General features: G+C 39.7%; 1 protein-coding gene across 3 annotated transcripts in view; it reads left to right on the top strand.

Moving 5' to 3' along the window:
* The window catches only part of cald1a (caldesmon 1a), a 203,007-nt gene that overhangs the window by 17,274 nt on the left and 158,564 nt on the right, over nt 1–27,169 (top strand). For 2 of the 3 annotated variants that reach the window (XM_041201870.1, XM_041201872.1), the window contains exon 2: nt 26,010–26,122. The gene's annotated coding sequence lies outside the window, so the exon portion shown is untranslated. Of the gene's footprint in view, nt 1–3,333; nt 3,442–26,009; nt 26,123–27,169 lie in introns of all 3 variants that reach the window. The other variant, XM_041201871.1, reaches the window with a different exon arrangement.

Below are 27,169 nucleotides of genomic sequence, written 5' to 3'. Positions count from 1 at the left end.
GATGGTCAGCAAATGCTGGCTTTGCCCCATATCAGATAAAGTGAATAAAAGGAAAAAATAGAGTAGTACTGAAATAGAATAGAGTATCAGGGAAGAGTGCTGGAATGATCTCTCCTAACAGAGAGCCAATAAACAGTAGTTTGCTATTAGTGAGCAGTTCCAAATAGTTCTTGCCAGATACGTTCTGTTAACTGTTAATTTTGAATTATTCTGGAATGAATTGCAAAAATCTTACTGTTCCTTGCAAATTACTCCCAGAAAGGTAGCAGGGATGATATGCCAACTGAAAGGTAATAATACAAAAATGAATTTAGATGATCCAAAGCATAAAAAGAAAGCTTGCATTCTTTTTAATTTGTAGGAGTATGTGCCTCATATTCACTCAGTTGCTTTTGAAGCCAAATCAACTCCATTCAACACATATCTCGTCATGTAAGTGCACCTAACATGAACCTTTTCTCTAAATATGGCCCAGCTATTAAATGTTGTCCCACCTAATATCCTTCAGCTTGTTTGCAAATTCTATTCTTTCTGCAGCTTCTTTTATAATTTATTATGGCTTGTGGTCCAAGAGAACTTCGGGTAATGGCAGTAGATAAGATATGAATAAAGCAAAATTAAGGACCTACTTCAAGCGGTTTATGATATATTAGTCAAAACCAGCTGCAAGATGGTTACAGCCCTCAGTTGTCCGCTGTTGGAGACGTTAGTTTGATGTAGGAATCGACCCACCCAAGATTTAGCACTTTTATTGGCTGAAGACATTTTATCCTAACCAAACATATCTTCAAATATGAGATCATGGCAGATTTATCAGCATCTGGCAGACAGTATATTGCCCCAAGTACAGCAGGGAAAAATGTCAGGGTAATTTCTGGGGTCATAAAGAGACCCAAAGGGCCTCTACATGATCTTACTCAAAACTATCAACCTCACATAAGGAATGATATCTGTAATGAGACATATCGTAGTTTTAATTACATGCAATGCTTTTAATTACAATAATAACACAGGCTAACATTTAATAAAAGTTTATCATAAAATCTTTCCATTACTGTCAATGGTCTCTGAAGGGAATATGAGTCCTGACTGTTCATGATGTATCACTGAGTAAATATCTCTAATGTATCTGGAACATCGCCATAAAAAAGAACAAAATTCTCTGATCATGTAGAGTTCAGTTGAAGTGAACTATAAAAAAAGGCAACGTAACTATTCCAAAATCGACTGACCCCCCAAGGCCAAGACTCGCATTACCATCAATCAGTGCACTTATGACACACTTGCATCTGGGTAACAAGTATTTATTTTCAACCTGGCTTTATCAAGTTGCACATGTTTCTCCAAGCTGAGTGTAACAATGTGAAATAGCTTACCCAGGGAAGTAATAGAAGAGAAAGATGTTATGAATTTTTAAGAGGTTATAGAAACATTTTACTTTAATAAACAGTGCTATTTAAGAGTATCAAAAGTAAAATGGGGTAAGAAGCCTGAAGCTCTTTGTAACCAAACTGATAGATGGAGATGGTCAAGACTAATCCTGCAAAGGCTTCCCTTTCAGGAAACTGAGATAGATGGGGAGTGGGAACAAATGTTTAGTTTGGGTACATCTAATGATGCCTTGTGTCTTACCATGGTCTTCCAAAGTCTGCTCAATTGCTTTGGGAAGTTGGGAGGAATTTGCCAGAGAATTTCCCAAAAAAAGACTGCTGTTGATTGGTTTAATTTTTTGTCTCTCACATGAGTTGACATTATTCATGCTTGAGGAATGGGAGTGTGGGTGCACTAGTTACACCATCCGATAGACCACATCAGTTGCTGGGTCTCCCGGTCTCGTCTCACCTTTCTCCTTTTTATATACTTAATGTTGCAATTGTTTCAGTAGGCACATGAGGAACTCACAGCATATTTGTTCGCTAATTACTGTACCATCCCTGACCACTAATATATTTATTGTTCTAAAAATGATTTTAGCAATATGATGTTATAGCATGCATTATGCACGTTATAGAGTGCAAATTTCTGAATTTAGATTACTGCCTGTTGCACAGGCAGTTGTCGCAACAGAAACGTTAATGTATCACGACACAATTTTTATCAATGAAGGATGTCATGACCAAGACTTCCTAACACTTCCATTTCCAATCCCTCAGTATTCTTTCTCTCTCAGTTCATTTTCTTCAGTTGCTATTTTTGTGGAGAGAAATCAAAGAACAAGGCTAACAAACATATTTTTCTATTTGCAATTGCACAAAACCTTCACATGTGGAGCAAAACATGTCAAACCCTTGATGTTAAATGTAATCCAATTACTTTAGCACTATAGCTTCACAATTCTACCATGATCTGAGCAACTCAAAAAGAATTCAGTGACCATTGATCAAATGATATACGGTCAGGAGTCAGCACTTCAGGTTTTCCTGCTGCTGAGGGAAAGCAGTATGATGAAGATTAACACCTAGACAGTGAGCCGAAGCCTTCATGAGAAAATCTGCCATTGGCTCAAGGAAAACAGCACTACAGTTCCCCAAAACCACAAGAAGAGACTTGTGTTTGCAAGGAACTGAACACTGACAAAGGTGCTCAGATCTGCATCAAATCAACCTACTCATATGTGACGAGTTTGATTGTGTTTAGTGCTTGCACCATCCATGCAATTAGTGTAAATCTCATGGAATTGCAGGCCATCATCAGATTTGGGAGTCATTATTTCACTGATGGCTTTATAGGTGACGTGTCTACATTTCTTCAGAGTGAAAAAAAATCCTATTTTGTACTACAGTATGGCATGATTATGATCTAAAGCATACACCCTTCTTCATGAAGCCACTTTTGCTAATGTAATATATGAAAATCCAACTTTTGTGACCAATGAAGGATTGTGTGAATTACCAGAAACCAACATCTATCCATCAACAGTGAGTATTGATGGAAACTAAGTGGAGGAATAGCCTTTAAACCAATCCCTGTTAATTCGAAACCCGAGCAATTGTAGGTTGTCATAAAAGCTGGTGGTGGCAGTGCTGCCTATTGACCAAAAAGTATTGAATTATTAAAAATGGATATTGGTTCAAAAATTTAATTTCAATACAAATGTTGTAACATGTTAGGTGCTTACTGAACAAAGCAAAATACAGTCAGGATGACAATGCAAAGATATGTCATATCATGGATCTGCCCTAATTAACATCATTTATTATAAATTATCCATTTTAAATAAAAACAAATAAATTTGTTTTTTTATAAGGATCTTGTCTGTATTGTGGTCATTTTATTTGGGCATTGCTCATGAGTACTGATGGAAGTTCTCCTTTCTCTGCTTCTTTGCATTAGGGATGGTAGAAGAACCCAAGGACTTTGACTCACATGTAGATGACACTTCAAAGGCATGTGATTCGCCATGGCTAATGATTGGATAGCAAATTCACCCAGGAATTAGAAGTAATGATTGTTGAGCATGAGTTGTTTCAGTTGCTCCATCAGGAGGCCTTTGGCTGTGTCATGAAAGATGGCTGTTTTGTTGATTTGGTTTCTGGGAGACTGCTGATGCTTTAAACTCTACTTTGATTGTCAGTCTGTTTAATTGTGAAGGATGCCTTTTACCTTACCGTTTAATCTCTGTATAGCTTTGTGGGCAGAGGTTAGCTAAGGAATCTGTGGGGACAGTTTTGATACCTGGCATTAATCAGATGAATGGTGTATCTGTTCCACACGCTTGATGATTTTGGCAGCAAGCCAGATCTATTTTTATAGTCAGGCCTCTTTTTAATGTGCATGGCAAGCTGCCAGCACTGAACAAGCACTGGTGGGCATTTCACTAAATGCTAGGTTGGGAAATCAGATGGCTCAAGTACAGAGTAGAGCGAAACTGTGTCACTAAAGGAGATGAAGGAGGCAATCCAGGTGGGGGATTACTGAGTGACCAGTGGAAGACCAGAATTTCATTGGGGCCCTAAACTTGTCTGGTACCACAATTTAAATATTTTAATGAGATTACTATTTATTACAGGCAGCAGTGAAGCCCACTCGAAAAATCAAATTGGGCAAGTCTCAAGGAGGTAGTGAGATTAAAAACCTCAACCTGTACGTTATTATGTAAAGGTATTTTAATTGAGAAGCAGTTCTTTAAAATACTGCGAGGAGCCGTTTAAGCTGATTAACATTTGTTGTGATAGACACTGAGTTACACCAGGTTTTATCCTATTCTTCTTTAGTTCTCTGTCTGAAGGCTGGTCCTTGGTGATTAATCACCATACCACAGTAAAGTGCCATGATTTTTTTACTACAGATCGGGGTAGAAGGCAGGTAGAACCCCGTGCCTTTGTTAACCTCATCCACAGGCTAGCCATCTAGCCAATTGAGCTAACCAGCCATTATAATCTAATTAAATATGCTATTTGTCTTAATATTGCTATTGCTAACCTGATTTCTTAATAAACTCATCTTGCAGTTTTTAGCCTGAAATACATCTGTCTGTCAGTGTTATTTGTCCATTAGAGAGAGAAATCAAGTATATGGGGAGATCCCATATACCATGTACAACACATTTTAATGGTAAAAATAAGGTTATTTGTTTGCTTTGCAAACTGCTGTCCAAAATTACTTCTCAGTCTGTAGGGCGTGCAGGTCTTGCCTAAGGATATGCTTTTGTGTTGGGCAGGAGAAAGGTGTTTGGAGAAAACTTGAATCTTAATATCTACTACTCACCGATTGATATCAAACTTAGAAAAAAACATTTGGAGTACTGTGTACAGTATGGCTTCCTTATTTAAGGAAGGATGTAAATGCATTGGAAGCAGTGCAGAGAAGGTTTACTCGACTATCTGGAATGGGCAGGTTGTCTTATGAAAAAAGGTAAGACAGGCTAGGCTTGAATCCACTGGAGTTTAGAAGAGTAAGAGGCGACTTGATTGGATTATGTCAAGATCTCTCAGGATCTTATAAGGTGGATGTGAAGAGGATGTTTCCTTTCGTGGGAGAATCAAGAACTAGGGGTCACTGTTTTAAAACTAAGGGGTTGCCCATTTAAGACAGAGATGAGGAGAATTTTTTTCTAGGAGGATCGTGAGTCTTTGGAACTCTCGTCCTCAAAAGGCAGTGGAAGCAGAGTCTTTGAATAATTTTAAGGCAGAGGTGGATAGATTCTTGATGAGTAACAGAGTGAAAGGTTATAGGGGGTAGGCGGGAATGTGGAGCTGAGGTTACATTCAGATCAGCCATGATCATATTGAATAGTGGAGCAGGCTCAAGGGGTCAGGTGGCTTCCTCCTAAATCAAATGTTCACATCCCTATTTTAGAAATGGGAGTATCTACGTCTGGTTCTATATTGGAAATATATTTAACATATTTAGACTGTAAAACTAAAAACAGTAAGCTTAATCAGGAGGACAAACACATATCTAGGATAATGTGCCCGTTATACTTTTCCTTTCCAGAAATTATGGCTTTACATCAAAAATGACTACAATTCTTTCTTTATTGAAAGGACTGGCTCTAATTTTAGTCCAATGACAACACAACTGCGATCAAATGTGGGAACTTGCAGTCTTTAACCAGATTTGCAGAGGGCAAGCCAAGGTTGTGCTCTTGTTTACAGAAAAATGCATCTGTATTTGCAAATGAAATAGTTATGGAAATGCAAGTAGTTGTGCAGTTGTGTAGACAGAACTTGGAAAAAGTTCAAAATGTTCTGGTATTGCTTAAAAAATGACAATTGTATGAGCTGCAGCAGAGGACAGATACTGACTTAAAAAAGGCAAGAGTTTTTCATTGCTGACATTCTTGTGTGATTCCACTAATGCCCCAGGGGCCTGGGCTAACAATCTAGAGAATGTGAGTTTGAATCCCACCCTGGCAGTTGGAAAATTTGAATTCAGTTTTTTTTTCCTAAATAAAGTGACCACCAAGCTGTCAGATTGTTGTAAAAGCCCAACTGGTTCACCACTGTCCTTTAGGAAAGTAAACTTGGTGTCCTTAGTCAGTTTGGTCTTTATACTGACAGGAGTCCCTCCCCCACATGGTTTACACTTAACTGCCCTCTGAAGCGTCCTTCATGATGGACACTAAATGCTGGCCTTGCCACCCACATCCTAAGAACATTAAATATTAAAAAAGAATTAATTCTTCATTCTGACTTATTCTCCTTCAGGCTTGGCAACAACTGCTAATGAATTGAAACTTTCCAAATGGTGCAAGAACTAATGTCCCTTTACATTACAACTTGCCACAAATCATGGTCCAAACGAATCGCAGAACAGGGAGGTAGAATGGTTAATTCATTTTCTTATATTCCACTTGTATTAATTGTCCACATGCCTTTAAATTTCACCTATAAGCAATCCCCTGGTCTCACCAAAAGGTGAGTTCCCTGCAAACATCCAAAACAACAACATAAGTTGTGACGCATGCTGTATACATTTCAGATAAAAATTGAGTGCCTTTTAGCACATCCCCATTCTAACAAGATTGACATCATTTAGAACAGACCATTGGCTGTTATCATGATGGTACCTTTTTCTAAAACTTTAAGCTATTGCTAGCGATTTTACAGCAGCATGGTACAAAGTGAACCACAGCAGATGACATTATCGTCTGATCTTTATGAATTGGTCAAATGGCACAGAATTGTGTGTGTTTTCTGTATGCTAAACTAATCTTTGACTGGTAACCAAACTAAAGTGAAACTGAAGCCTCACATCTTCTGCCCCCTCCCAACTTTGCGATATTTTTCTCTGCTACGTTCCTGAATCGGTGCGCTTCTTGTGGCGTGCCCCCATACCATATATGGTTGGATGTATCTCTTGAAAAGAGCATTGTGCTTTTGGTATATTGGATGTAAGGGCTGCCTGTTTGGCAATGGAGCCAAAGAAACTTCATTCGGGGCCAAGGTTGGTGCCATTGTCATGTGACAAAAGGCCAACGAGAAGCAAGTACCATTTTGTAGAAGGTTGCTACTTTTGCAGGCAACACAGCGATTGCCTATTTCCTGCTGCTGGAATTTTCCACCCCACTTCTTGGCACACCTCCCTGGCAGAGATTTCCAGTGTGCCAATGCCAAACATGCGGTTTATATTATTGGCAAGTTTTCCAGAAATTGGACATTTGCTACATAGACCAACTGAACAACTCCTATGCAAGATTACTGCTGCACATCTAGTGCAGCGAAACTGCAGGCTTTAAAGTTCAAAAATGAGCCAGAAGGTATTTTAATATAGAATGGCTTATTATCCAATCACCTTTTATCTAATTTCTAGAATTTCACAAACTGTTGAACTCCAAGGAGGAGAGGGGAAATATATTTTGTACAGATTTGTTAAGTAAGCATCATCCATAGAATCCCTGTCTCTGTAGCCTCCTCCAATCCTACAACACACCAAAGGCTGGTCTCTTGCGCATTCCTGATTTAAATTCTCCTCTATTGCCAGCTGTGCTGTCAGCTTCTTAGGTCTCAGAGCTTGATTCCCCAATCTAAACCTCTCCACCTCTTTCTCCTCCTTAAAAATGCTCCTTAAAACTTGCCTCTTCTGTCCTAATACCTCCTTAGATTGAAACATAAAATGTTGGAAATACTCAGCGGGTCAGGCAGCATCTATACTGAAGGAAGCAGAGTTAACGTTCAGGTTAATGACTGTTCATCACAACATCAGCATGAAATATTGGCTGCAATTTATGGGGTTGTGGCAGGGTTGGGGCCGGGGGTGAGGGGGAGCGGCAGCATCTGCTTGTCGCTACCCCCCTCACCCCCAAAGGGAAGTTGGGGAGAAGTTTCTCCTAGCCAAAACAGGCTGGGGGTGGGATAAACTTCCTGAGAGTGGGACCATGCCCTTCAGTGGGCAGAAGCCCTGCCCCTGAGAGCTCTTCCTTCCTGCTGTTTTTCATCTAGGTGACAAAATATAGCCTGCCTGCCTGCCGATGCCACCTGCATTAACAAGCCTAACTGACTTTTGATTATTTATTTAAATATGGCAGGCAGGAAGCCGATTTTGGCGCACCCACCCCCCAAGCATATTATGGGGGTCAGCTTCAGTAGGGGGGTGGCAGTCGGTGGGTGGGAATGTGGTGGGCTAGCTACCCGACATATATATTATGTGTACACTGCCGACAACATGTCTGGTGTGGTGGGGTTGTATTATCCAGCCCATTAACCTTGTTTCTCTCTCCACAGATGCTGCATGACCTGAATATTTCTAGCATTTTTTTTTATTTCAGATTTCCAGCATTCAAAGTATTTTGCCTTTGTCCTGATATATTCTTATATGGCTTGGTGTCAAATTTTGTTGATAATGCTCCTGGGAAGCTCCTTGGGCCATTTTACTATGTTAAAGGTGCTATAAATACACATTGTTGTTGTTTATTCCTGGGCTGAACAGCTACTGGAGTGGCCTCATATCTGTTCACTCCTCTAAATATTCTTAGGATCTCATCATCTCCTTTGCCAAAGAGACATGGAAATGAAGACTCAGCTTTTTCCCTTCTGAAAATACTGAATTTTGAATTTGAATAAAACCCTGAAAACCACAAGGCATTTCAAACTGCCAAGAAGCACAAACAGACTTCTCCAGTAAAGTATTCAGCAATTTGGATGCCTACCAACCTACAAAGTGCCAAGCATTCAGTTGCATATCCACTCCTAGACCACTAGAGAACTAAACACAGACCACCATTATGAAGTTTAGGAATTAAGATTCTTTACAGTAAAACAAAATGACACACTGTTTTAAACATAATTATGGAAAGGCTTAATAAGAAGTGATGAAGTCCATATACTGTAGCATAACATTGTCTCAATTCCACAAATGTTAGGTCTTCCCCAGGTATTCTGTCAAAGTTTTGTGTTGCCAGACTATTCCATAAGCAAACCACCATTCCTTGCTATCAGAGGTTTACTTTAATCCCCAATGACATTCATACATTGTGCTGTATACTAGAATGACCCAGAGCTGCCTCTTGCTATATGGTTTGGATAGCGTAATCATCCTCGTGTTCTGAAATGTGTTGCTGCAGTCTTCTGAAAGAATAACTGATTCACATATTAATGAGACAGGACTGAATTGGTAAGTGAATGAATAGATAAATATTTGAAGCAGATAATCTTATCACAAAATAACTAAATTCTGTACACTTTTTAATAATGAAGTAATGAATACACCATACTGGCCCTATTAGTATACTAAAACATTGACTTTCGTTTATTGGCCATACGGAAATACATTTTGGGTACATTGCTCACATGTTACAATTACACATAAATGAGTAATAACAATAGAAGAAAGAAAATTATCCTATCACAGAGATCTAACTTTATTTAAAATGTGAGTGCATATCCTCATCCATATGTCTCACTCCTGTTCAAAGCTTTAATAGAGAAGAACACAAATGAGTTTAGGAGCTGATTTCTCCTGCAACTGAGAGATTGTAGCCTTTTCCCTGAGTGCATCCAACAGTAATGCTGAGAGAAGGGGTGATTCTTGGACAATCTTTGAAATCTTAAGGGAGGTTTGCTTCCTCTCTGCGTCCCTGAGCAGCCATTTTGGAAATGACACAATATATGTGTTCTTTTGTTTCCCCTCAGGAGGTTGAGGAGCTAAATGTCCAGCCATTACCATGTTAGAGGAATTGAACTGTAAGACTTCAAATTAAACCAGCTACCCCACAACCCCACCCCATCCCACCTCCTCCCCCTCCCGAGTGGATGCTCTAAAAATGATCATTTTCTGTTTTGGGAGCTACTAGGGAAGCCTGATGCTTCTCAGAAAGACTGACCCTCATTGTTTGATCGGAAGGCAGTCGACATTCCACAGTCTGGTTGTCTGGCTTGACTTGCATATGCAATTACATCTGAAGATCCTAAGGTTTGATTAAAGGTTAATTTTTCTCTATTCCCTCATTCACTGCTTCTCTTATACTTTCAGTCACCAAGGATTTTTGCTATTCTCACCATTATTAGTGTTAAAAACATAAACTTGAAACTTTATTCTCTTTAACAATGTTTCTAATGATTGATTATTAAAAGCAATGCCATATGTTTGCATTAAGAAAGAAATAACTTGAATTTACATAGCACCATTTGCAACTTCAGGCCATCTCAAAGTACTTTACAGCTAATTAAACACTTTTGAAATGTAGCCACTGCTGTAATGTAGGAAACACAGTGGTCAGTTTGTGGTCAGCAAGGCCTTGCAAACAGCAATGCAACTGGATAATCTACTTTAGTGACATTGGTAAAGGAATGAATGTTGACCTGGACACTTTCTCTGGCTGTGGACAAACCCAGCATTTGTTGTCCATCCCTAATTGCTCTTGAGAAGGTGGTGGTGAGCCACCTTCGTGACAGCTGAGACTTACTAGGCCATTTAATATGGCAAAGAGCAGGGTATTGCTGTGGGTCTGGAGACACATGTAGGCCAGACTAGGTAAGGATGGCAGGCTTTCCATCCTCAAGGGCATAAGTCAGCCAGATTTGTGTTTAACAAACCAGTGTCTATATTCTTACCATTAAATATACTAGATTTTATTAATTCCAGATTTATTTAAATAACTGAATTTAAATTTTCCAGCTGCAATGGTAGAAAGCCTTTCTTGCTCTTTTTCAATATGGTGTAATGGAACCACATGAATGAGCAGATGGAGGTTTGATTTAACATTTCACCTGAAAGAAGGCACCGCTGATGCTGCAGTCCTCCTAGTAATGGAATGCCAGCCTGGATTTTACATCCAAGTCTCGAGTGTGATTTTAAACCCAGAAACTTCTGACTCGGAGGCAAGAGTGCTGCCACTGAGCCATGGCTGACACCAGTTGGAAACTGAGATAATCCAGTTCTTTATATGAGCTGTAAAAGACTTGAAGCATTTATTGGCCTGCTAATGCATAGAAAGAAAGAGATTAGATATTTTGTAATCAGCTTTTTTAGACAAATAAAGAAGAATTAAATCGAAATTGGGCTGGAACGCTTAATTGCAAAAAGGCAGTCTGACCATTTCTATCCATGTTTAAAGTTCTAGACAAAATGATTGTGTTTGGAAACCTACAACACAAGGAATCACTTTTACAATTGTGTGATTTGGTGATAAATTTGCATTTAAAATTATACTGATGTAAATCATGTCTATCTTAATGCTTACACATCAGTCTCATCTTATATTTCAGTCTCTCAGGTCTGTTCATGACCCATGAATGATCGTAATTATAGGAAGGAGCATTCCAGAGATTCATATCAAGCTGTTAGCCAGTCTATGCTGAGCATAGATTTACAGAAGAAAGAGAGGGCATCTAATTACAGTTACATGTCACATTTTGACTACTAATTTTCTACTTTTCAGAACACAAAAAACATTTTTCAGCTTTTAACTTTACAAGATAGCACTGATTAACTTATACTGTGCACTGAAAGAAAAGACAATGACAAGAATTTTATAGCATTACTCAACCACTGTGCTCATGGACATCGCATTTTCTATTAAATTGCTGCATTGACTAACACCATTGCTCATGGTGAGTCAGAGAGTACATTAATGTATAATGTCCAAAGTGTGACAACTAAAATACGAAGTAGCTGTAACATCTACAGGAGATGCAAACATGTTAAGGACAGGGAAGAGATGAGAGATGATCTCTCCCTTTTCCCACCTCTTGACTAACTGCAACAAGATGTGATTTAAAGAGGTGTTTTAACGCCTTGAGTGATGTGATTTTCAAGAACAGACACAAGACAGGCTTTCTGGAATGGCTTAATGTTTTTTCTCAACACCCAAAATGTAAATGCAAAAGCACCCCTCACTCATTCACACAAGATCCACGCATGCAAGAAAAGATGGGTACAAAAATGTAGTGTGTACTTAGATTACTTAATGAATAAAGAAGCCACTTGTATTATCAGTCCTCGAGAAGGTGTTTGGAAATGTTCCAGGCCCGAGCTTTCTGTCTTGGTTCATGGAAGAGAATGGAGGTTGGAAGTTTCTGATGATGAACTCATCGTGGCTTCCTCCAAGCAACAGCAGGTTTCTGGCTTTTTCAGTTGACGTTTTGGCTGAGCCGTTGTAATGAAGTTATAATTCTGCAGGTAAAATAAATTAGCCCCACTTCTCTGCCTGTGGGTGAGTTTCTAGGCAGGGAGAGTTTGATAGGCAAGATGGATCCCCTCGGTGTTCCTCATCTTAGACTGCCTGCTCTGGGTTGCCCTTGTGAATTAATACGGTATTTCCTATCATGAGCCAGTTTCTGTGATGTGGCCACAGTATCAATGTTCCCATCATCTGTTGCATAAGGGTCTGGCATGTAAAGGGTTAACTTGGGAATGAGTACAGTATCTTGCACAGACTGATGTAACAGAACTCATGACCTGTACCTAGGGGTCAGTGTAGTATTGGACAGAGCTCTGTGTAGAAGCAAGCATGGAGATGGCTCCTAGTGTGGATCTTTTACTGTTCTTATGTAAGTAGTTTCAAGTAGTTAATAAGCACTTATTGTTGAATTACCTAATACCTTAAGAGCTACCAAACTACTGTCAACACCTTACAACATTGTCCATGCAAAATAGTTTGATGGGCTAAGCATTTCGCACAATGAAAAGGTTGATTGTCAGCCATTTGAACCTTATTGTGATAAGGTAGTTTCCTTCAAGCACATCTTTGTGGGTTTTCAATGCGCAGACACCAAGTCTAGATGACTGTTGTACCTCAGTTTCTGTACACATGTAGACAATAGCAACAGTTAACTCCACAAGTGATCTGTTGCATTCTGATAGCTCTTCAATGGAAATGTCCCCAAAAGGTTGTTTACATTTTAATGATTTTCCAGAGACAGGTCCGGGCATGAGGCAGCCTCTGTCGGTACAAAAACCACAAAGGGTCACCTGACTCCCTGGAGTCCATTTTGTCAAGGTAAATTGTCCACATTCCATGCTGTTTTTTAAAAGTAAAATGTCCATCATCTTCATAAGTTCATGGCGTATTGTGAATATGCAGAAAATGTGGAAAGCCAAGTTTAAATTATCAGTTAGTGGTTTACTAGTTGGCTTGTGTGATGGCAACTCCAAAAAAAATATTTACAGTGAAAGAGTTATGGTCAGATTGAAATCTATCTCTTCCTAATTTTTCCAGCTTTGTCTCTGATCTTCTAATTCAATCATCTATGGCAATCGAGAGAAAGAACAGTTCTGCATTTATGCTCCATCTTTGCTATCCTCAAGGCTTCCCAAACAACAAAATACTTTTTAAAATGGAACCACAGTTGTTCTGATGATGAAAATGGCAGTCAATTTACAGACAGAAAGGAGATACTGCAAATGCAGTTAATCTGTTATTAGTAGTAGGGGTTGACGGAGGAATATTGGTGGAGTCAGCAGGAGAACTCTTTGCTTTTCTTCATATCCACAGGATTTTTTTATGTCCACTTCACTTCAACAGACACATGATCTCAATTTAACATCTCATCTGAAAGATGCATAGTGGCCTGCTCCAGGGCTTGCGGCACTGACCAATAGAAGGTGTGGGTAGCAGTTCATGACAATTCTGCCTCTAATATCTCTTTCTTGCTATACGGAAAGGAAGTACCTTTTGCTTGCTTCTTTCCCTAGTGAGGCATTTGCAATCAAGAGCATGTTAGACCAGGGGAATTACACACAGGAACCCTTTCTAAGCCAAATTTCAATGTTTGACTTTTGTGTGCAGTTGAATTTTGATAGATCATTTGCCAAGAAATGTTATGCTTGGATCAATAACTTTCCTATCTCATTCTGTAATTGCAAATTATGGTCTAATTCTGGACTAATGTAGCATGAAGAAATGCATGATTCATAACATTGATACACTAGCTTCACGCTATCGCATGATTTGTAATTGGATCAATACAATATGGCGTGGGCTCTTAGAGATAAATGTTACACCATTTGTGAGTGCAGTTAAATTTAAGTTAATTAAGTACCTGTTATGTTCTTCAATTGTTTATTTTCAACTCATGGTATCAGAGAGGCAGGGGTGCAGCAGGTTGGGGTGAGGGGTTGAGGTTGTTATTACCTGTCTGTGCACTACTCGCTTCTGATTTGCACTATCAATGCCCAGGCACTGCCTGCAGTGTGAGCTTATAAAATGAGATATGACAGACATGTTGTTGCCTGGAGTTGGACTCACTATACGAGGGTTCTTAGAGCATACACTAAGGCATAAGGAAGCCTCAGTTTAAGCATTGGTACTCCAGTCAATTTCCCCAAGTCTTACCCTTAGTCCAAGCTAACTATTATCTTTAAAGATGTCTTGGTCACAGTTGATTCAAGTTAAACCATGTCATGCCATCTAATATAGAAATCAGATCCTTCAAGATGTAGTTGATGATGTGTGTCCCAACAATTCACTTACTGAGAACAGGTTAAACCCTGAAACACTCCATAATCGGAGTAAACATGAACAGTACCCTGGAACTCTATATTTGGATAACGTCTTTGTTTATACCAGCTAGTTATCCAGGCTGCGCTGTATTCTGAATTATTCAGATTAGATTACATTGGTTTGGAGGTTAGGAAATTTTGCCTTCAACTGGAGATATAAACAGCTAGAACTCAGAGTTCTAAATATATAATTGCCAGGGGAAAATAAACATACTCTCTCCCCTTTTGTGACTGCACCAACGTACATGTATGGAAAAAAACACATTAAGGATATGTGGTATTAAAGTGGTGTATGACAGCTTGTTTACAGAGTCTCATACCTCTGTAGTCTGCAGTTTACTTTCTTTCTCTACAACTTAAATCAAGAACTTGAAATATTAGAACTGTTACAACATATTTGTCTGACATTTTTGCTTGCTGGACCCGACAGAATGTTCTGGTTAAAAATTCTAATTTCTGTAATGCTATAAGAAGTGAACAATGGTCTGATGTTGGTAAAGTTCCATTGCAAACATTAATGAAATGATTATAGAAATAAGTAAAGGAGTTGAGTTGTGTTGTGTTTGTGTTTGGTGGGGTGGGGAAGAAATTAACAGACCGGTAGAATTTTCTAATCTCTCGGAAATGAGTGTCGCTCCCTCCAGTGTCCAAATCCTGATTCTGTCCAGATGTAAATAGATGTTTTCCAAACTAGTTATCTTTGACCGGTAAGCGTTCATGTTCAATAGATGCTCCTTCTTATAATTGTCGACTAACATGGAGGCAAAATTGTCTAGTCCTGTCTACCTTGCTGCCTGTCTCTGCTTAAAAATTTCCTCTTTGACCATATCTTCAGTTTTCCACCCAGTTCTCCACTTCCCTCCCATTCCCAGTGCCTGGTCCTGCCTCCATATCAGAAAGCACTTAAAAACATCTTTGAGCACAGGGAGCACTATAGAAATGCAAGTTGTTGGCATGCAACAAAGCACAGACTGAGATTTATTTCATGTTTTGGACTAAAGTAATAAAATGCATCACTTTTGCATTCTTTACCTCTTATTAATTTTAAAACAATGCATCTTGAATAGCTTCCATTGGGGTTGTCAGCATTTTTCATTGGGTAGTGGTTTATAAGTGGAGTATTGATCCTGAGTCAAAAGGTTAAGCCACTCAAACTATGCTGTAGGACTTCAGCTCATAATCCAAAGCTGATATTCAACTATATTACTTAGAAAACAACACAATTATTGGAAGTGCCACCATTTAGATGAAACATATGGGGCTGCATCTTCTAGTCGGCAGGCGGGGGCGGGGCCCGCTCGCCAACACGTAAAATGACACAGGGTGACGTTGGGCGTGTGTCCTGACGTCACCCCATGTCATTTAGATTTTCAGTTTGGCGGGCGCACAGCCGACTCAGTTGCGTGCCTACCGACCTGTCAACGGCCTATTAAGCCCATTAAAAAAGTAATTAAACTGATTAATGGACCTGCCCATCCAACCTTAAGGTTGGTGGGCAGGCAAAGAGCCCAGGCGGCCTTCAGAAAAATCATGAAACCTCATCCATGGGCGGGATGAGGTTTTATGAGGGTATTAAAATTTGTATGAAATGTCTATATAAAAGAAATTGACATGTCCCAGCTCATGTGACAGTGGCACATGGGGGGACATGTCAGGAATATTATTTTCTGCCTTAGATGAACTTTTGGACATTGAGCCAACCTCCCGGTGGCAGCACTTTGCCTCAGGGAGATCTGTGCACCCTTCCATGCGCATGCACGAAAGAGTGCACTCCTGGCTCAGGAAATCCACCCCCCCCGCCCCCGCTCGCACAGGGAGTGAACAGTGCTTCCTGGTGGACATCACGCTGGGCAGGCCATAATTGGCCCGCCCACCTAAAATGGCGTGGGGCTCCAATCGGGAATTTGCCCGCTCCCACACAGAGAAAATGCTGCCCATGAGGCCTTATGCAGAACAGAGAGGTTCCAATGCACTGTTCAGAGAGGAGGTTCTTCAGGTGACCTGACCAATATTCCTTTCTCAATCAACGCCATCACAATAGATCAAATGGCAATGCATCACATTTGGCATTTGTGGGGCCTTGCTGCAGGCAAATTAGATTCCATGTTTACCTATATAACAGGTGTAGAGAATTGTAAGTAATTCATTGGCTGCAAAATGCATTAGAATATCTTGAGAATGTGAATGCTGAAAGATCATGCATAATCTCTTGTAAAATGATGTCACTCAAAGGAGCTCACTTTGTAAGAATCCGTTCTTCAGTGCATAGAGCCTTGTTAGAGAGTAGCAATGTATTCTGACATGATCATGATCAATGTATCGTGTCTGATTTCCTGTATGATCTCTTGATCTGGCGTCAGCCGACACTGGGCAGATTAGAGATGACCCCCCAGGACCCTCCCAGTTGTCAGAGATGGTAAAGAGGTGACCTAACTGCTCCCTGGCCAGGGAATGGAATATATGAATCTTAAAAAACATTAACTGTAAAATGAAGAAAAAAATCATTCTATTTTTTAAAAAATGGGAAACAAATGAATGTTGCAAGAGCATTTAATCATCCTGCCTGTAAATGAAAGCAGGGTGGGTATGTGCACCATAAAACAAAAAATATATTTAGTGTCAGATCTTGGATTTTTTTTAAAAGCTTACCCAAACTAAATTTAATATTGAAATCAGTTTGGATTAAAAACAAATCAAGAAAGAATGGTTTGAGTTGAAAAGTTATGGTTATCAAATGCTGATATCAGAGACGTGCTAACTTCAACTGTAATCTTTAAGAAAGCCAGCTGCTACAATTTAAAAGAAAATGCAATGTCCATCCGTTTTAAAGAAACCCATATATGGCTTGGGAGGTATGTTGCATTGCACAATCAAGATACACCCACACGTCAAGTTTCCCAAAGAGTTTCATATTTCATTCTCATAAACTCAGAAGGAGAAAAGTAAAACTGTTACTTTCATGCTATAATTTAATTCATTTTCTACTCTCCCAGGATGTAGTTTCTAATCCTTTATAAAACAACAATAGAGAATGGTGTTGAGAAGAGAGTTGCTCCTGTTTCACAAGGTTTTACCTTGCATTTTTTTCAGCAGTCTTTGCCATATGTTGTTTTTCTTGCTTCATTAAGCTAACTTCCTTTTTTCCCACCCTTCAACACCCTGGTTATATTGAGCTTGGATGATTATGTCAAACTCGATGCACTTATAAGGAGTGAAATGTTAAGAGTGGAGCTTTGCTAGATGGGACCACATTAGGAATCAGATTTTGGCTGGAGGAGCCATTCTAATGCACAGATTGCAGCATAAGTGCAGCATAAAGAGGTCATTATCTGACTTTGTGCTCCCACCCAGTGAGAATGCATTTCAGAAATTCAGCTGCTCACCACTGATGACTTTATTATGGGCTTTATGGGTTTTAAAATTATGGACAAAGTATAGCCAAGTTTCCAATATACACTTGAGTTATGAAGTCAGCGAATTATCCATCAAGCATCTTGAGCTCCCTATTTAATAAGATTTCTGACATAGAGTTTTGCCTGGGCATTACTCATCACCTGGGCAAAAAGGGCAATATGGTGAAGAAGTTTGCATGCCCTTTACAGAAGCCTACAGATCTTCCTTTCCACTTAGTGCCTGGGCAGTCTTACTACCTAGAAAATTCACCTCAAGAGCTCTAACTACATGTGTTTGCAAATAATGCAAAGATAACTGATTAGCATTTTCTGAAGCATAGCCTTCAAGTTTCTAAACTACTATGTTGAAAGAAAAGATCACAATAAAACTCGAAAATTGCTATCCTTCTGCTGTACAGCAGTTTTCATGACATTGGGCTAAATGATAGCAGCAAAGTTCAAACAAGCAACCATTGCAATGTCCTTAACTTGAGCATCAGGTACCGATCTAATACAACAATGTTTTGAGAGCAGCCTTAAGAAGGTCCCCGCAGCCTGGAACCAGACTAGACTGTTTCCACTTGTCCTTTACTTGGAGTGAAGGTCAAAACATTAAACGTCAATGTCACTGCCACCAAAAATAAAAGCCCTCTTCTTGTATTCAGAGTCAAATCTTAGCCATTTTTGGTATCTCTGACGCCCAAAGATCCCAAAGGGCTTTTACCATGTTTAAACTTGATATAATTAAGTAAAGTGATCAATGAATTATGAATCTGAACTGTGTGAATTGCAAAGCTGTGTTTAATTTAATAAAAGCTATGGTGTTTGGCCACTGAGACTGTCAAACGTTTTCATTCCAGAGTAAGCATCATATCCATATTTGGTGATGTGGATGTAGGCCAAACCAGCCACAGAAGTCTGACGTATCACACGCACACAGACGTTTTGCAATACCTGGCATCCAGTTATTTAGAACAGTTCTTCCAAAAAGATTGGCTAAATGAAATCAGTTTCATTAATTTCTTTTCAGAGCGTTTCAAGGAGCTCTGAAAGAACAGATCTTACCGTTTAACAAGAATGCTGTTGCACGGTTATGTGTTTGATGATAGATTGTGTCCAATCTCGCCTGCTGCATTGTCAGTCTCTTAGGGCTAATGTGGTGCAAAAAATAATAAAACATCTATAAATGATTGTAGAAAATAATTCTGAGAGAATAAAAGCTTGTCCTTATAGGAAGAACTGTATGGTTCTCTAATTTAGGAGTGTCTGAACTGTAACCCATGGTCCACATGCATCTCCTGAGCTCTGGTAATCTGGGCCTAGGAGCTCAGAAACTGGGTGCTATTTACTCACCTTGTTCCTGGGATGCATGTGGGTTTATTGTCAGTACCAAGTGACTTCTGAAGGGGTGAAGGAAGAACATTTTGACCAATGGAAACTGAGCAAAGATACAGTTAAAGTTTGCTGGGTTACTTACCTGCCAGAAAGTTCCCCAGATTCTGCTATTTCCAATTTTAATAGACATTTCCAATGATGCAGAGTCAGAATCACAGAATTGTTACAGTGCAGAAGGAGGCCATTTGCCCCATTGTGTAATCCATTCTCTCAAATCCAGGATTTTAATTCACATAATGCTAACCAGAGTGCCAATGCGATCAGTCCCCAACATCGATTTTAACATTGCCACCTTAGCAGAGAAGCCCATTTCCAGCCACATAAAGGCAGTGTGTGTGTTGAAGCTGACAATGACCTCCAAGTGGCTTTTCATCTCTGTTGGACCAGGTCAAGTATTCCATTGGACCCCTTAAGGAAAGTGAAGGCCTCCTCAACCCTGAGCTCCATCCCCATCATTGTCTGAGCGTAGGCGGACTGCCTTTAGCTACCCAAGTTCCCAGCAGTCAGCAGCCACTTCCTACTCACTCATGAGAAGGATGTGGACTGGTTAATGATGTTTGGAAGTTAAAGGCACCATGGTTTCACACTGCCGCAAACTAACTGAAACCAGCAACTTCCCACAGAAAACCTGAGAGTTAAAAGCTCTTCCTGAAGCCTGGGCTTGATCTCTCTTCAGAGTATGAAGCACTGGAAGCTACAGGTATGTTCTCCCAACATTTGGTTTGCTGTCACACACCTAAAGCCTTGGTTTGCTAACTACTCATAACAATCTGTTGAACCTCCTGGGTGCCCTGTAGACCCACCTAACCTCAATTTAAATAATTACCATCCTGTGCTCTAAACATTTACATTTCTAACTGTTGAGAGTCAGCTCTGCCTTGCACCTACCAAAAAAACGTATAGTGTTCTCTCAACAGAACATCTAAAATTCAGACAGCAGTGAATCAGTGCAACAATCCAGACAATGCCTCCCTGTAACTCAACTGGCAGCTACCAATGTCACATGTGGCTGAAATGTAAACTCGCCATTTGTGGATTTGTTTGATTTGAATTCTTTGGGTCTGTCCATAGGTTTGGAAAGGACAGTTTGTAATGCTGTTGTCTCCTATGTCAGAACACAACATTCTGCTAGCATCAGCAGCTTGCAAAATATGCAGATAAGTGAGAGCGTGGACTTGAACCATCCTGGGTGGCCCCTGCTGAACATTATGGTGTACACTGTGTGGCCCATGAAGATGAAGGGGTAGATTCTACAGATTCACCCTCATGAGCATGCGCATGGGGAATCTGTGTGTGGTAGTAAGTGGGCCTTGCCAGACTTTTCACTCGCCTCCATTCCTGAATTCTTGGTCTGCACTTACATCGTGTGAAGCTCTTGAACCAGGAGCAGCAGTTTGCAAAATCTATCCATAAAAAGCTGTACACTCTTGATGTAATTTTTGACACTTCTGTTGGACTACCTTTATAGCTGTCTTGTGGCCTAGTTCTGGATATTGTAACCAACAATATTTTTTGTTGTATTACAAAAGTTTGATCTTTCAATATCAGTGTTGCTGTTGCAATCATCGTACAACACAAGGAATTTTGAGATACAGTCAGTGGGATTACACTGCACAGGAAAGTGACTGCAGAGAGCACCAAAAGTTGGAAAAATACAATTCATTGGCCTCAATTTAGTCCTCTGGGCGTAGAATTTCACTTTGGCTGTTGTTTGGAGTGCCACTAATTAGAAGAGGCTTTACAATAGCAAAATCATTGTCTTCAAATCTAACTGAAACTTTAGACTTATTGCACCGTGTTAATTGATCATTTGAGGGGAAAACATTTTGACAATTTAGATACCCCCATCTCACTTAAATACGCATCACATGAGGCTGTCTGATGTCCTTCAGGTAGTTTTGGTGGCATTTGGAGAAATTGTGAGCGAGTTGGCTAAACGATTTAACTGGCTGGCTCAAAAGAAAACCCAGCAGATAAAATAAATGTGGTCCCTTTGCATGATTCCCTTTCCTCCATGAAGCAGAAAAGGGGAATTCTGTCCACACAAATATCTGTGAAGAAAACATCCTACTGGAGAAGTGTTTTTATATGGGTAGTAAAGGCTGCCAACTGGTTCTACCTTGGCTTGAACCTTGCAGGAAAACATCTGATCATATGAAATCCATTCACTCATACATGTTATGAAAAATATATGTCTTTTATAGTTGAAAATGCTCATTTTTAATCATTCCCCAGTTTTCAAATGATTTTCTTTCTATTTTTAATTTCCTTCTCTACCCTGTCCTTCCAGGACTTTAATGATCACGCGGTAGAAATATTTTGATATAGTTGAGGGCCACCAGGATAATTTGGAGAAATTGTGAACGAGTTGGCTAAACGATCTAACTGGCAGGTTCACAATAAAACCCAGCAAATAAAATAAATGTGGTCCCTTTGCATGAAAATGTCTCCCTTTCCCCCAACAGGTAAAAAGTGAAAACTGTGCTTGGCACTACCCTCACTTACTTAGATCAGGTACCTTTTCATGTACGAAAATGAAAGCACAATGGCATAGTCTACTGCTCAAATGTTAAGGAACAAACTTGCAAAGAAATTACAGAGAGATGTGAGAATTATTGCGTACTTATAATGCAGGACTTAAATTATTGTAATTGATATTGGGATAGTAATGTTGTGAAAGGCAGAGAGGGACAAGAGCTCCTAGACTCTGTTCAGGAGAATTTTCTACAGCAGTATGTTTGCAGTTCAATGAGAAAGAAGACATTGCTTGGCCTAGTTCTTGGGAATGCGGTGGGCCAAGTGGATCAAGTGCCAGTAGGAGAACATCTAGGGGACAGTGATCATTGCATCATAATATTTAAGTTGGCAATGGAAATGGACAGGGAGCTATCCAGAGTAAGAATACTGGGGGTAAGCCATTTCAATAGGATAGGAACGAATCTGACCCAGGCAAATTGGAATTAAAGGTTGGCAGGCACGACTGTAACTGAAGAATGGGCTACCTTTTAAAGACAAGACAATTCAGGCACAGTGGGGGTATATTCCCACGAAGAGGAAAAGTAGTGCATACAAATCCAGAGTCCCCTGGATGATAAAAGAGATAGAGATTAATGAAGAAAAAGTGTGCTTATTACAGATATCAGGTGGACAATACAATTGAGAACCAGGCTGAATATGGAAGGTTGAGGGGCATTGAAAAAGCAAATAAGAGAAGGAAAGAGAGAGTTTGAAAAGAGATTGAGCACTAACATAAAAGGGAATCCAAAAGTGTTCTGGAGACATATAAGTAGTAAAAGGATGGTAAAAAGAGGAATGGGACTGATTAGAAACCAAAAGGGAATTTACACATGGAGGTACGGGGCATGGCTGAGGCCTTAAATGAATACTTTGTATCTGTCTTTACCAAGGATGATGATGCTGAGCAGGTCATGGTGAAAGGGTGGGTAATTCAGACACTTGAAGGGTTTAAAACTGTTAAAGAGGAGCTATTGGATAGGCTGTCTGTACTTAAAGTTGATAAAACACCAAGACTGGATGAGATGCATCAAAGAATACTAAGAGAAGTGGGAAAACAATAATTTGTATCAAGATTATTGGTCACTTGGGTTAATTAAGGAAAGCCAGCATGATTTGTTAAGGGAAGTTGTATTTAACTAACTTGCTTGAGTTTTTTGAGGTAACAGATCGGATTGATGGGGGTAAGGCTGTTGATGTGGTGTAAATGGACTTCCAAAGGGCTTTTGGAAAAGTGCCGGGCGACAGACTTGTGAGCAAAGTTATAGCTCATGGAATAAAAGGGAAAACAGCAACGTGGATACAAAATTGGCTAAGTGACATGAAACATTGCGTAGTGGTTACTGGTTGTTTTTCAAACTGAAGGAATGTTTATAATGGATTTCACCAGGAGTTGGTGTTAGGGTATATGTTAATATATATTCATGACCTAGATCTTGGTGTATAGGGCACAATTTCAAAATTTGCAGATGAAAGTTTCTTGGAGGTATTGTGAGCTGTGAAGAGGATAGCATTAAACTTCAAAAAGGCAATAGACAATTTCGGTGGAAAGTGCAGACAAGTGGCAGATGAAATTTAATGTAGAGAAGTACAAAGTGATTCATTTGGTAGGAAGAATGTGGAGAGACAATATAAAATAAAGGGTACAATTCTATAATGGGTGCAAGAGCAGAGGAACCTGGGTGCATATGTGCATAAATAATTGAAGGTGGCAGGACAGGTTGAGAGAGTGGTTAATAAAGCATATGGCATCTTGGACTTTATCAATAGAGGCACGGAGCACAAAAGCAAGGATATTATGTTAAACCTATATAAAACACTGGTTCGGCCTTGACTGGAGCATTGCGTCCAATTCTGGGCGCCACACTTTAGGAAGGATGTGAAGGCTTTAGAAATGGTGCAGGAAAGATTCACGAGAATGTTTACAGGGATGAGGGACTATAGTTACATAGATTGGAAAAGTTGTGACTGTTTTTCTTTTAAGAGAAGGTTGAGAGGAGATTTGATAGAGGTATTCAAAATTATGAGAGTTCTGGACAGAGTAAATAGGAAAAAACTCTTCCCATTGGTGGAAAGATCAAGAACCAGAGGGCAGAGATTTAAAGTAATTGACAAAGAAGCAATGGCAACATGAGCATTTTTTTTACACAGCAAGTGGTTAGGAGCTGGGATGCACTGCCTGGGAATGTGGTGGAGGTAGGTTCAATCAAGGCATTCAAGAGGGAATTGGATTATTTTCTAATATGACTGTGCAGGGCTACAGGGAGAAGGTGGGGGGGAGTGGCTCTAGGTGAATTGCTCCTTCAGAGAGCCAGCACAGACACGACAGGCCAAATGGTCTCCCTCTGTGCTGTAACCGTTCCGTGACTCTTTGAGTAAATAAATGTAAGCTGCCACTGTTGTATTTTTGTCCGTTTGTTACCTCACATGAGGTTCAAAACTGGTTGACCTGGGTGAGCAATGAAAATAAACCATAGGACAGCCAACCATTGAATCATTTCATTATCACTATCCTGTGGACAAACAGCTGATAGATCTGTCAAACATTTGGAATACTCATTGACAAGACTCCATAAGCTCCAGTTTCCATGTTGCCAGGTTGTCTATTTGTGATACAATGGATAGTCATTGTATCACCCAGCAGATTAGGGAGTCTGCAGCAGCCTTTGTAGTAGCAATGGCTTTGAAAGTAATGACGTTTATATATAAACACTAAAGCTTCACCTTATTAACTGCACAGACTAAGCTATATCATAAAGCGTGTCCATAAATGTATTGCGATACAATAAATTGCTTTTAGGAGAAAAGTAACAACATGAATAAGGGCAGCTACATCTGAACTTGTAATATAAAGTGTCAGCCTTTTCCATTAACCATAGATTTCCGGCTGTACTTATGATAAATAGAATAGTGACCCATCGACTTATATACAGTATATCATTAAGTGATGAAACAGCCTTGTTTAAAATGAATAATGTTCATTTAAATAGTTTTCTCTCCAGAATAATCCTCCTGGCATGTTGCTCTCGCCACATCCTGCTTTAGTCTAGAAAAATGTATGTTATAATGCAGCAACATTTTACCACAAGTGCAGCAACAGGACATTCCTGTGCCATTGCAGTATATGCTGATTCGGCGATAGATATGTTTCATAGCTCAAGAAGTCCCAGGTGGGGCTCATTTTCCAAAGTGCTGCCATTTTAAATGACCGGAGGATATTTTAATTGCAATCAAGTTAACTAAATAATGTCCTGCACTAGATCTTTTTTTGCACTGGAAAAAAACAAATAATACGTGACATGCTTTGGTATGGGAAGTAGTTGAAGAGAACATCGTATCTGTGAAAAATAGGTAAACAATTGAAGTAGAGGCAAATATAGCACTATCATGAGAGAACAAGGTAATGGTAATAGTTTTGGTTTGTTCTCTCAATGGGCAAATACACAGGCATTAGGCCATTGGCTTCGTTTTATGTTATATAAACCTCTTTGGTTCTAAAGATGAAGAATATAATATTCCTTAACATGGAAAATACCAATATTTATACGCTCAAGTTCTCCCTGTAAGGAATTGGTGTGAATAAGTAAACCCAGGTATGTGTAGCCTGAGAACAATCAGAGGGCAATTGTAATAGTGCGTAAATCTCTGGCTCAAGGGTGCGCATCATGGGAAATCAGGGTCATACTCCCCATTAGTAATGCTGGATCACAGTCACCCTTAGTCTACTGCTAATCAGCCCATTTCTTATACAAATCTGTTTTAGATCAGGAGAAAAGTGTCAGAAACTTGAGCTAAAAGGATGCTGTAGCGTTTGGAACAGGAAAATCCTGTCAAATACATCTTTTCCAGCATGTTACCAGGAAGTTAAATTAATTGGTTATATCATACCAGATTCTGCTGGGCGCTGATGTCTTGAGTTTTGATTCTGTTGTTAGTGTTGATATGTATTGCTGCTTTGCAGCTCCTATTGATTTGATTTCGGTGCATGGTTTTTCAAGTGCATTGGAGGGCACCTGGATGGTGCAATGCCACTGGCCAGTTTCAGCATATCTAGTTAACATTTTCTTTGATTGAAAGGAAAGCAGAGAATGCTGGAAAAACTCAGCAGGTCTAGTAGCGTCTGTGGAGAGAGGAACAGAGTTAACATTTCGAGTCCACTTGACTCTTCTTCACACAGACTTGAAATGTTAACTCTATTTCTCTCTCCACAGATGCTGCTAGACCTGCTGAGTTTTTCCAGCATTTTCTGTTTTTGTTTCAGATTTCCAACATCCACAGTATTTCTCTTTTTTTTCTTTGATTGATCTCTACATCCTTTTACCACAGATACGGCAAAGAAGTCAGTGTACTGTGCGCAAGCAATCTCTCATCCCTGTAGTGGGACAGAAGGGCCAGCTCTCAAGCAACAGAAGTGGTGTTGACAATCCAATTACCTGTCTGTGAGTATATTTAGAGTTAATTATAGTTAATTTTATACTGTCTTTACAGCCTCTTGTTGACTTGACATGCTCATTTATTTACATAATGTTGACACCTCTACAATAAACTTTGCAATTAACATTCTCAATCTTACTCTAGCCCTAGGTGCACGTAATTAATGTTAACATTTTTATGTTTAATATTAACCTTTTAGCTTTGGGGAAACATTGCAGCTTGTTAACGCTACAGGGGTGTGAAAGAAATAACTTGCATTAATATAGTAACTTTCATAATCCCAAAGCAGTGTATAACTAGTTAGTTCACATTTGAAACGTCATTATTGTAATGTAAGCAAATACAGCAGCTAATTTTTTTACCAAGAAAAGTTGCTTCAATTAACAAAAGGGATGAGTGAACAGGTAATTTACTTCTTGGTGGTACTGCCTGATGAAAGCAATGTTTGTCAGGATGTTGAGAGTATGCTCTCAGCTCTTCTTCCAATTAAGTTTATGGGGAGTGTAGGATGGGTGGCTGCCAGAGGATCTAGTCATAAGGTGATAAAGGTGTGAATGAGGGTAGCAGCAGCAGATATGCTTCAGGGCAGAAGTAAGTGATATGATAGAGATTAAATTAAGCGTCCTTTAGGATAGACAGGATATGATGGGGGGAAGCTGTGGGCCAGCTTTCAGTGAAAGCCAGGATATCAATACAATCATACCCCCATGAGGTCATGACGCAAGACCCTGCACGCAAGAAGGCAGGTGATCTCAAGGGAAGTGTAGAAAGGGAACGTGAATGTCAAACCACCAGCTGAACCCAGTGGAATACAGGGTGAGCAAGCTGGGATAGAGGTTGGTAAGGCTTAGCCCCATGTGGATGAGCTAAGCAGGAAGATTGGCAAGAACAGAGAATGGGATGCCTGTCTAGATATTGTGCTTAAGTTCTAGGTTGGGAATCGAGGCCACAACTTGCTGATTCAGAGGCAAAAGTGCCACTAGCGTGGATAGCCTTGCGAGATACACAATTCTCCTTATAATGAAAAATAAAAAGAAAAAAAATCCGGTATT

Source organism: Carcharodon carcharias, chromosome 13, assembly GCF_017639515.1.
Source record: "Carcharodon carcharias isolate sCarCar2 chromosome 13, sCarCar2.pri, whole genome shotgun sequence".
Lineage (NCBI taxonomy): Eukaryota > Metazoa > Chordata > Chondrichthyes > Lamniformes > Lamnidae > Carcharodon > Carcharodon carcharias.
The sequence above is the reverse complement of the archived record's forward strand: the minus strand, read 5'-3'. Positions and strand labels throughout refer to the sequence as shown.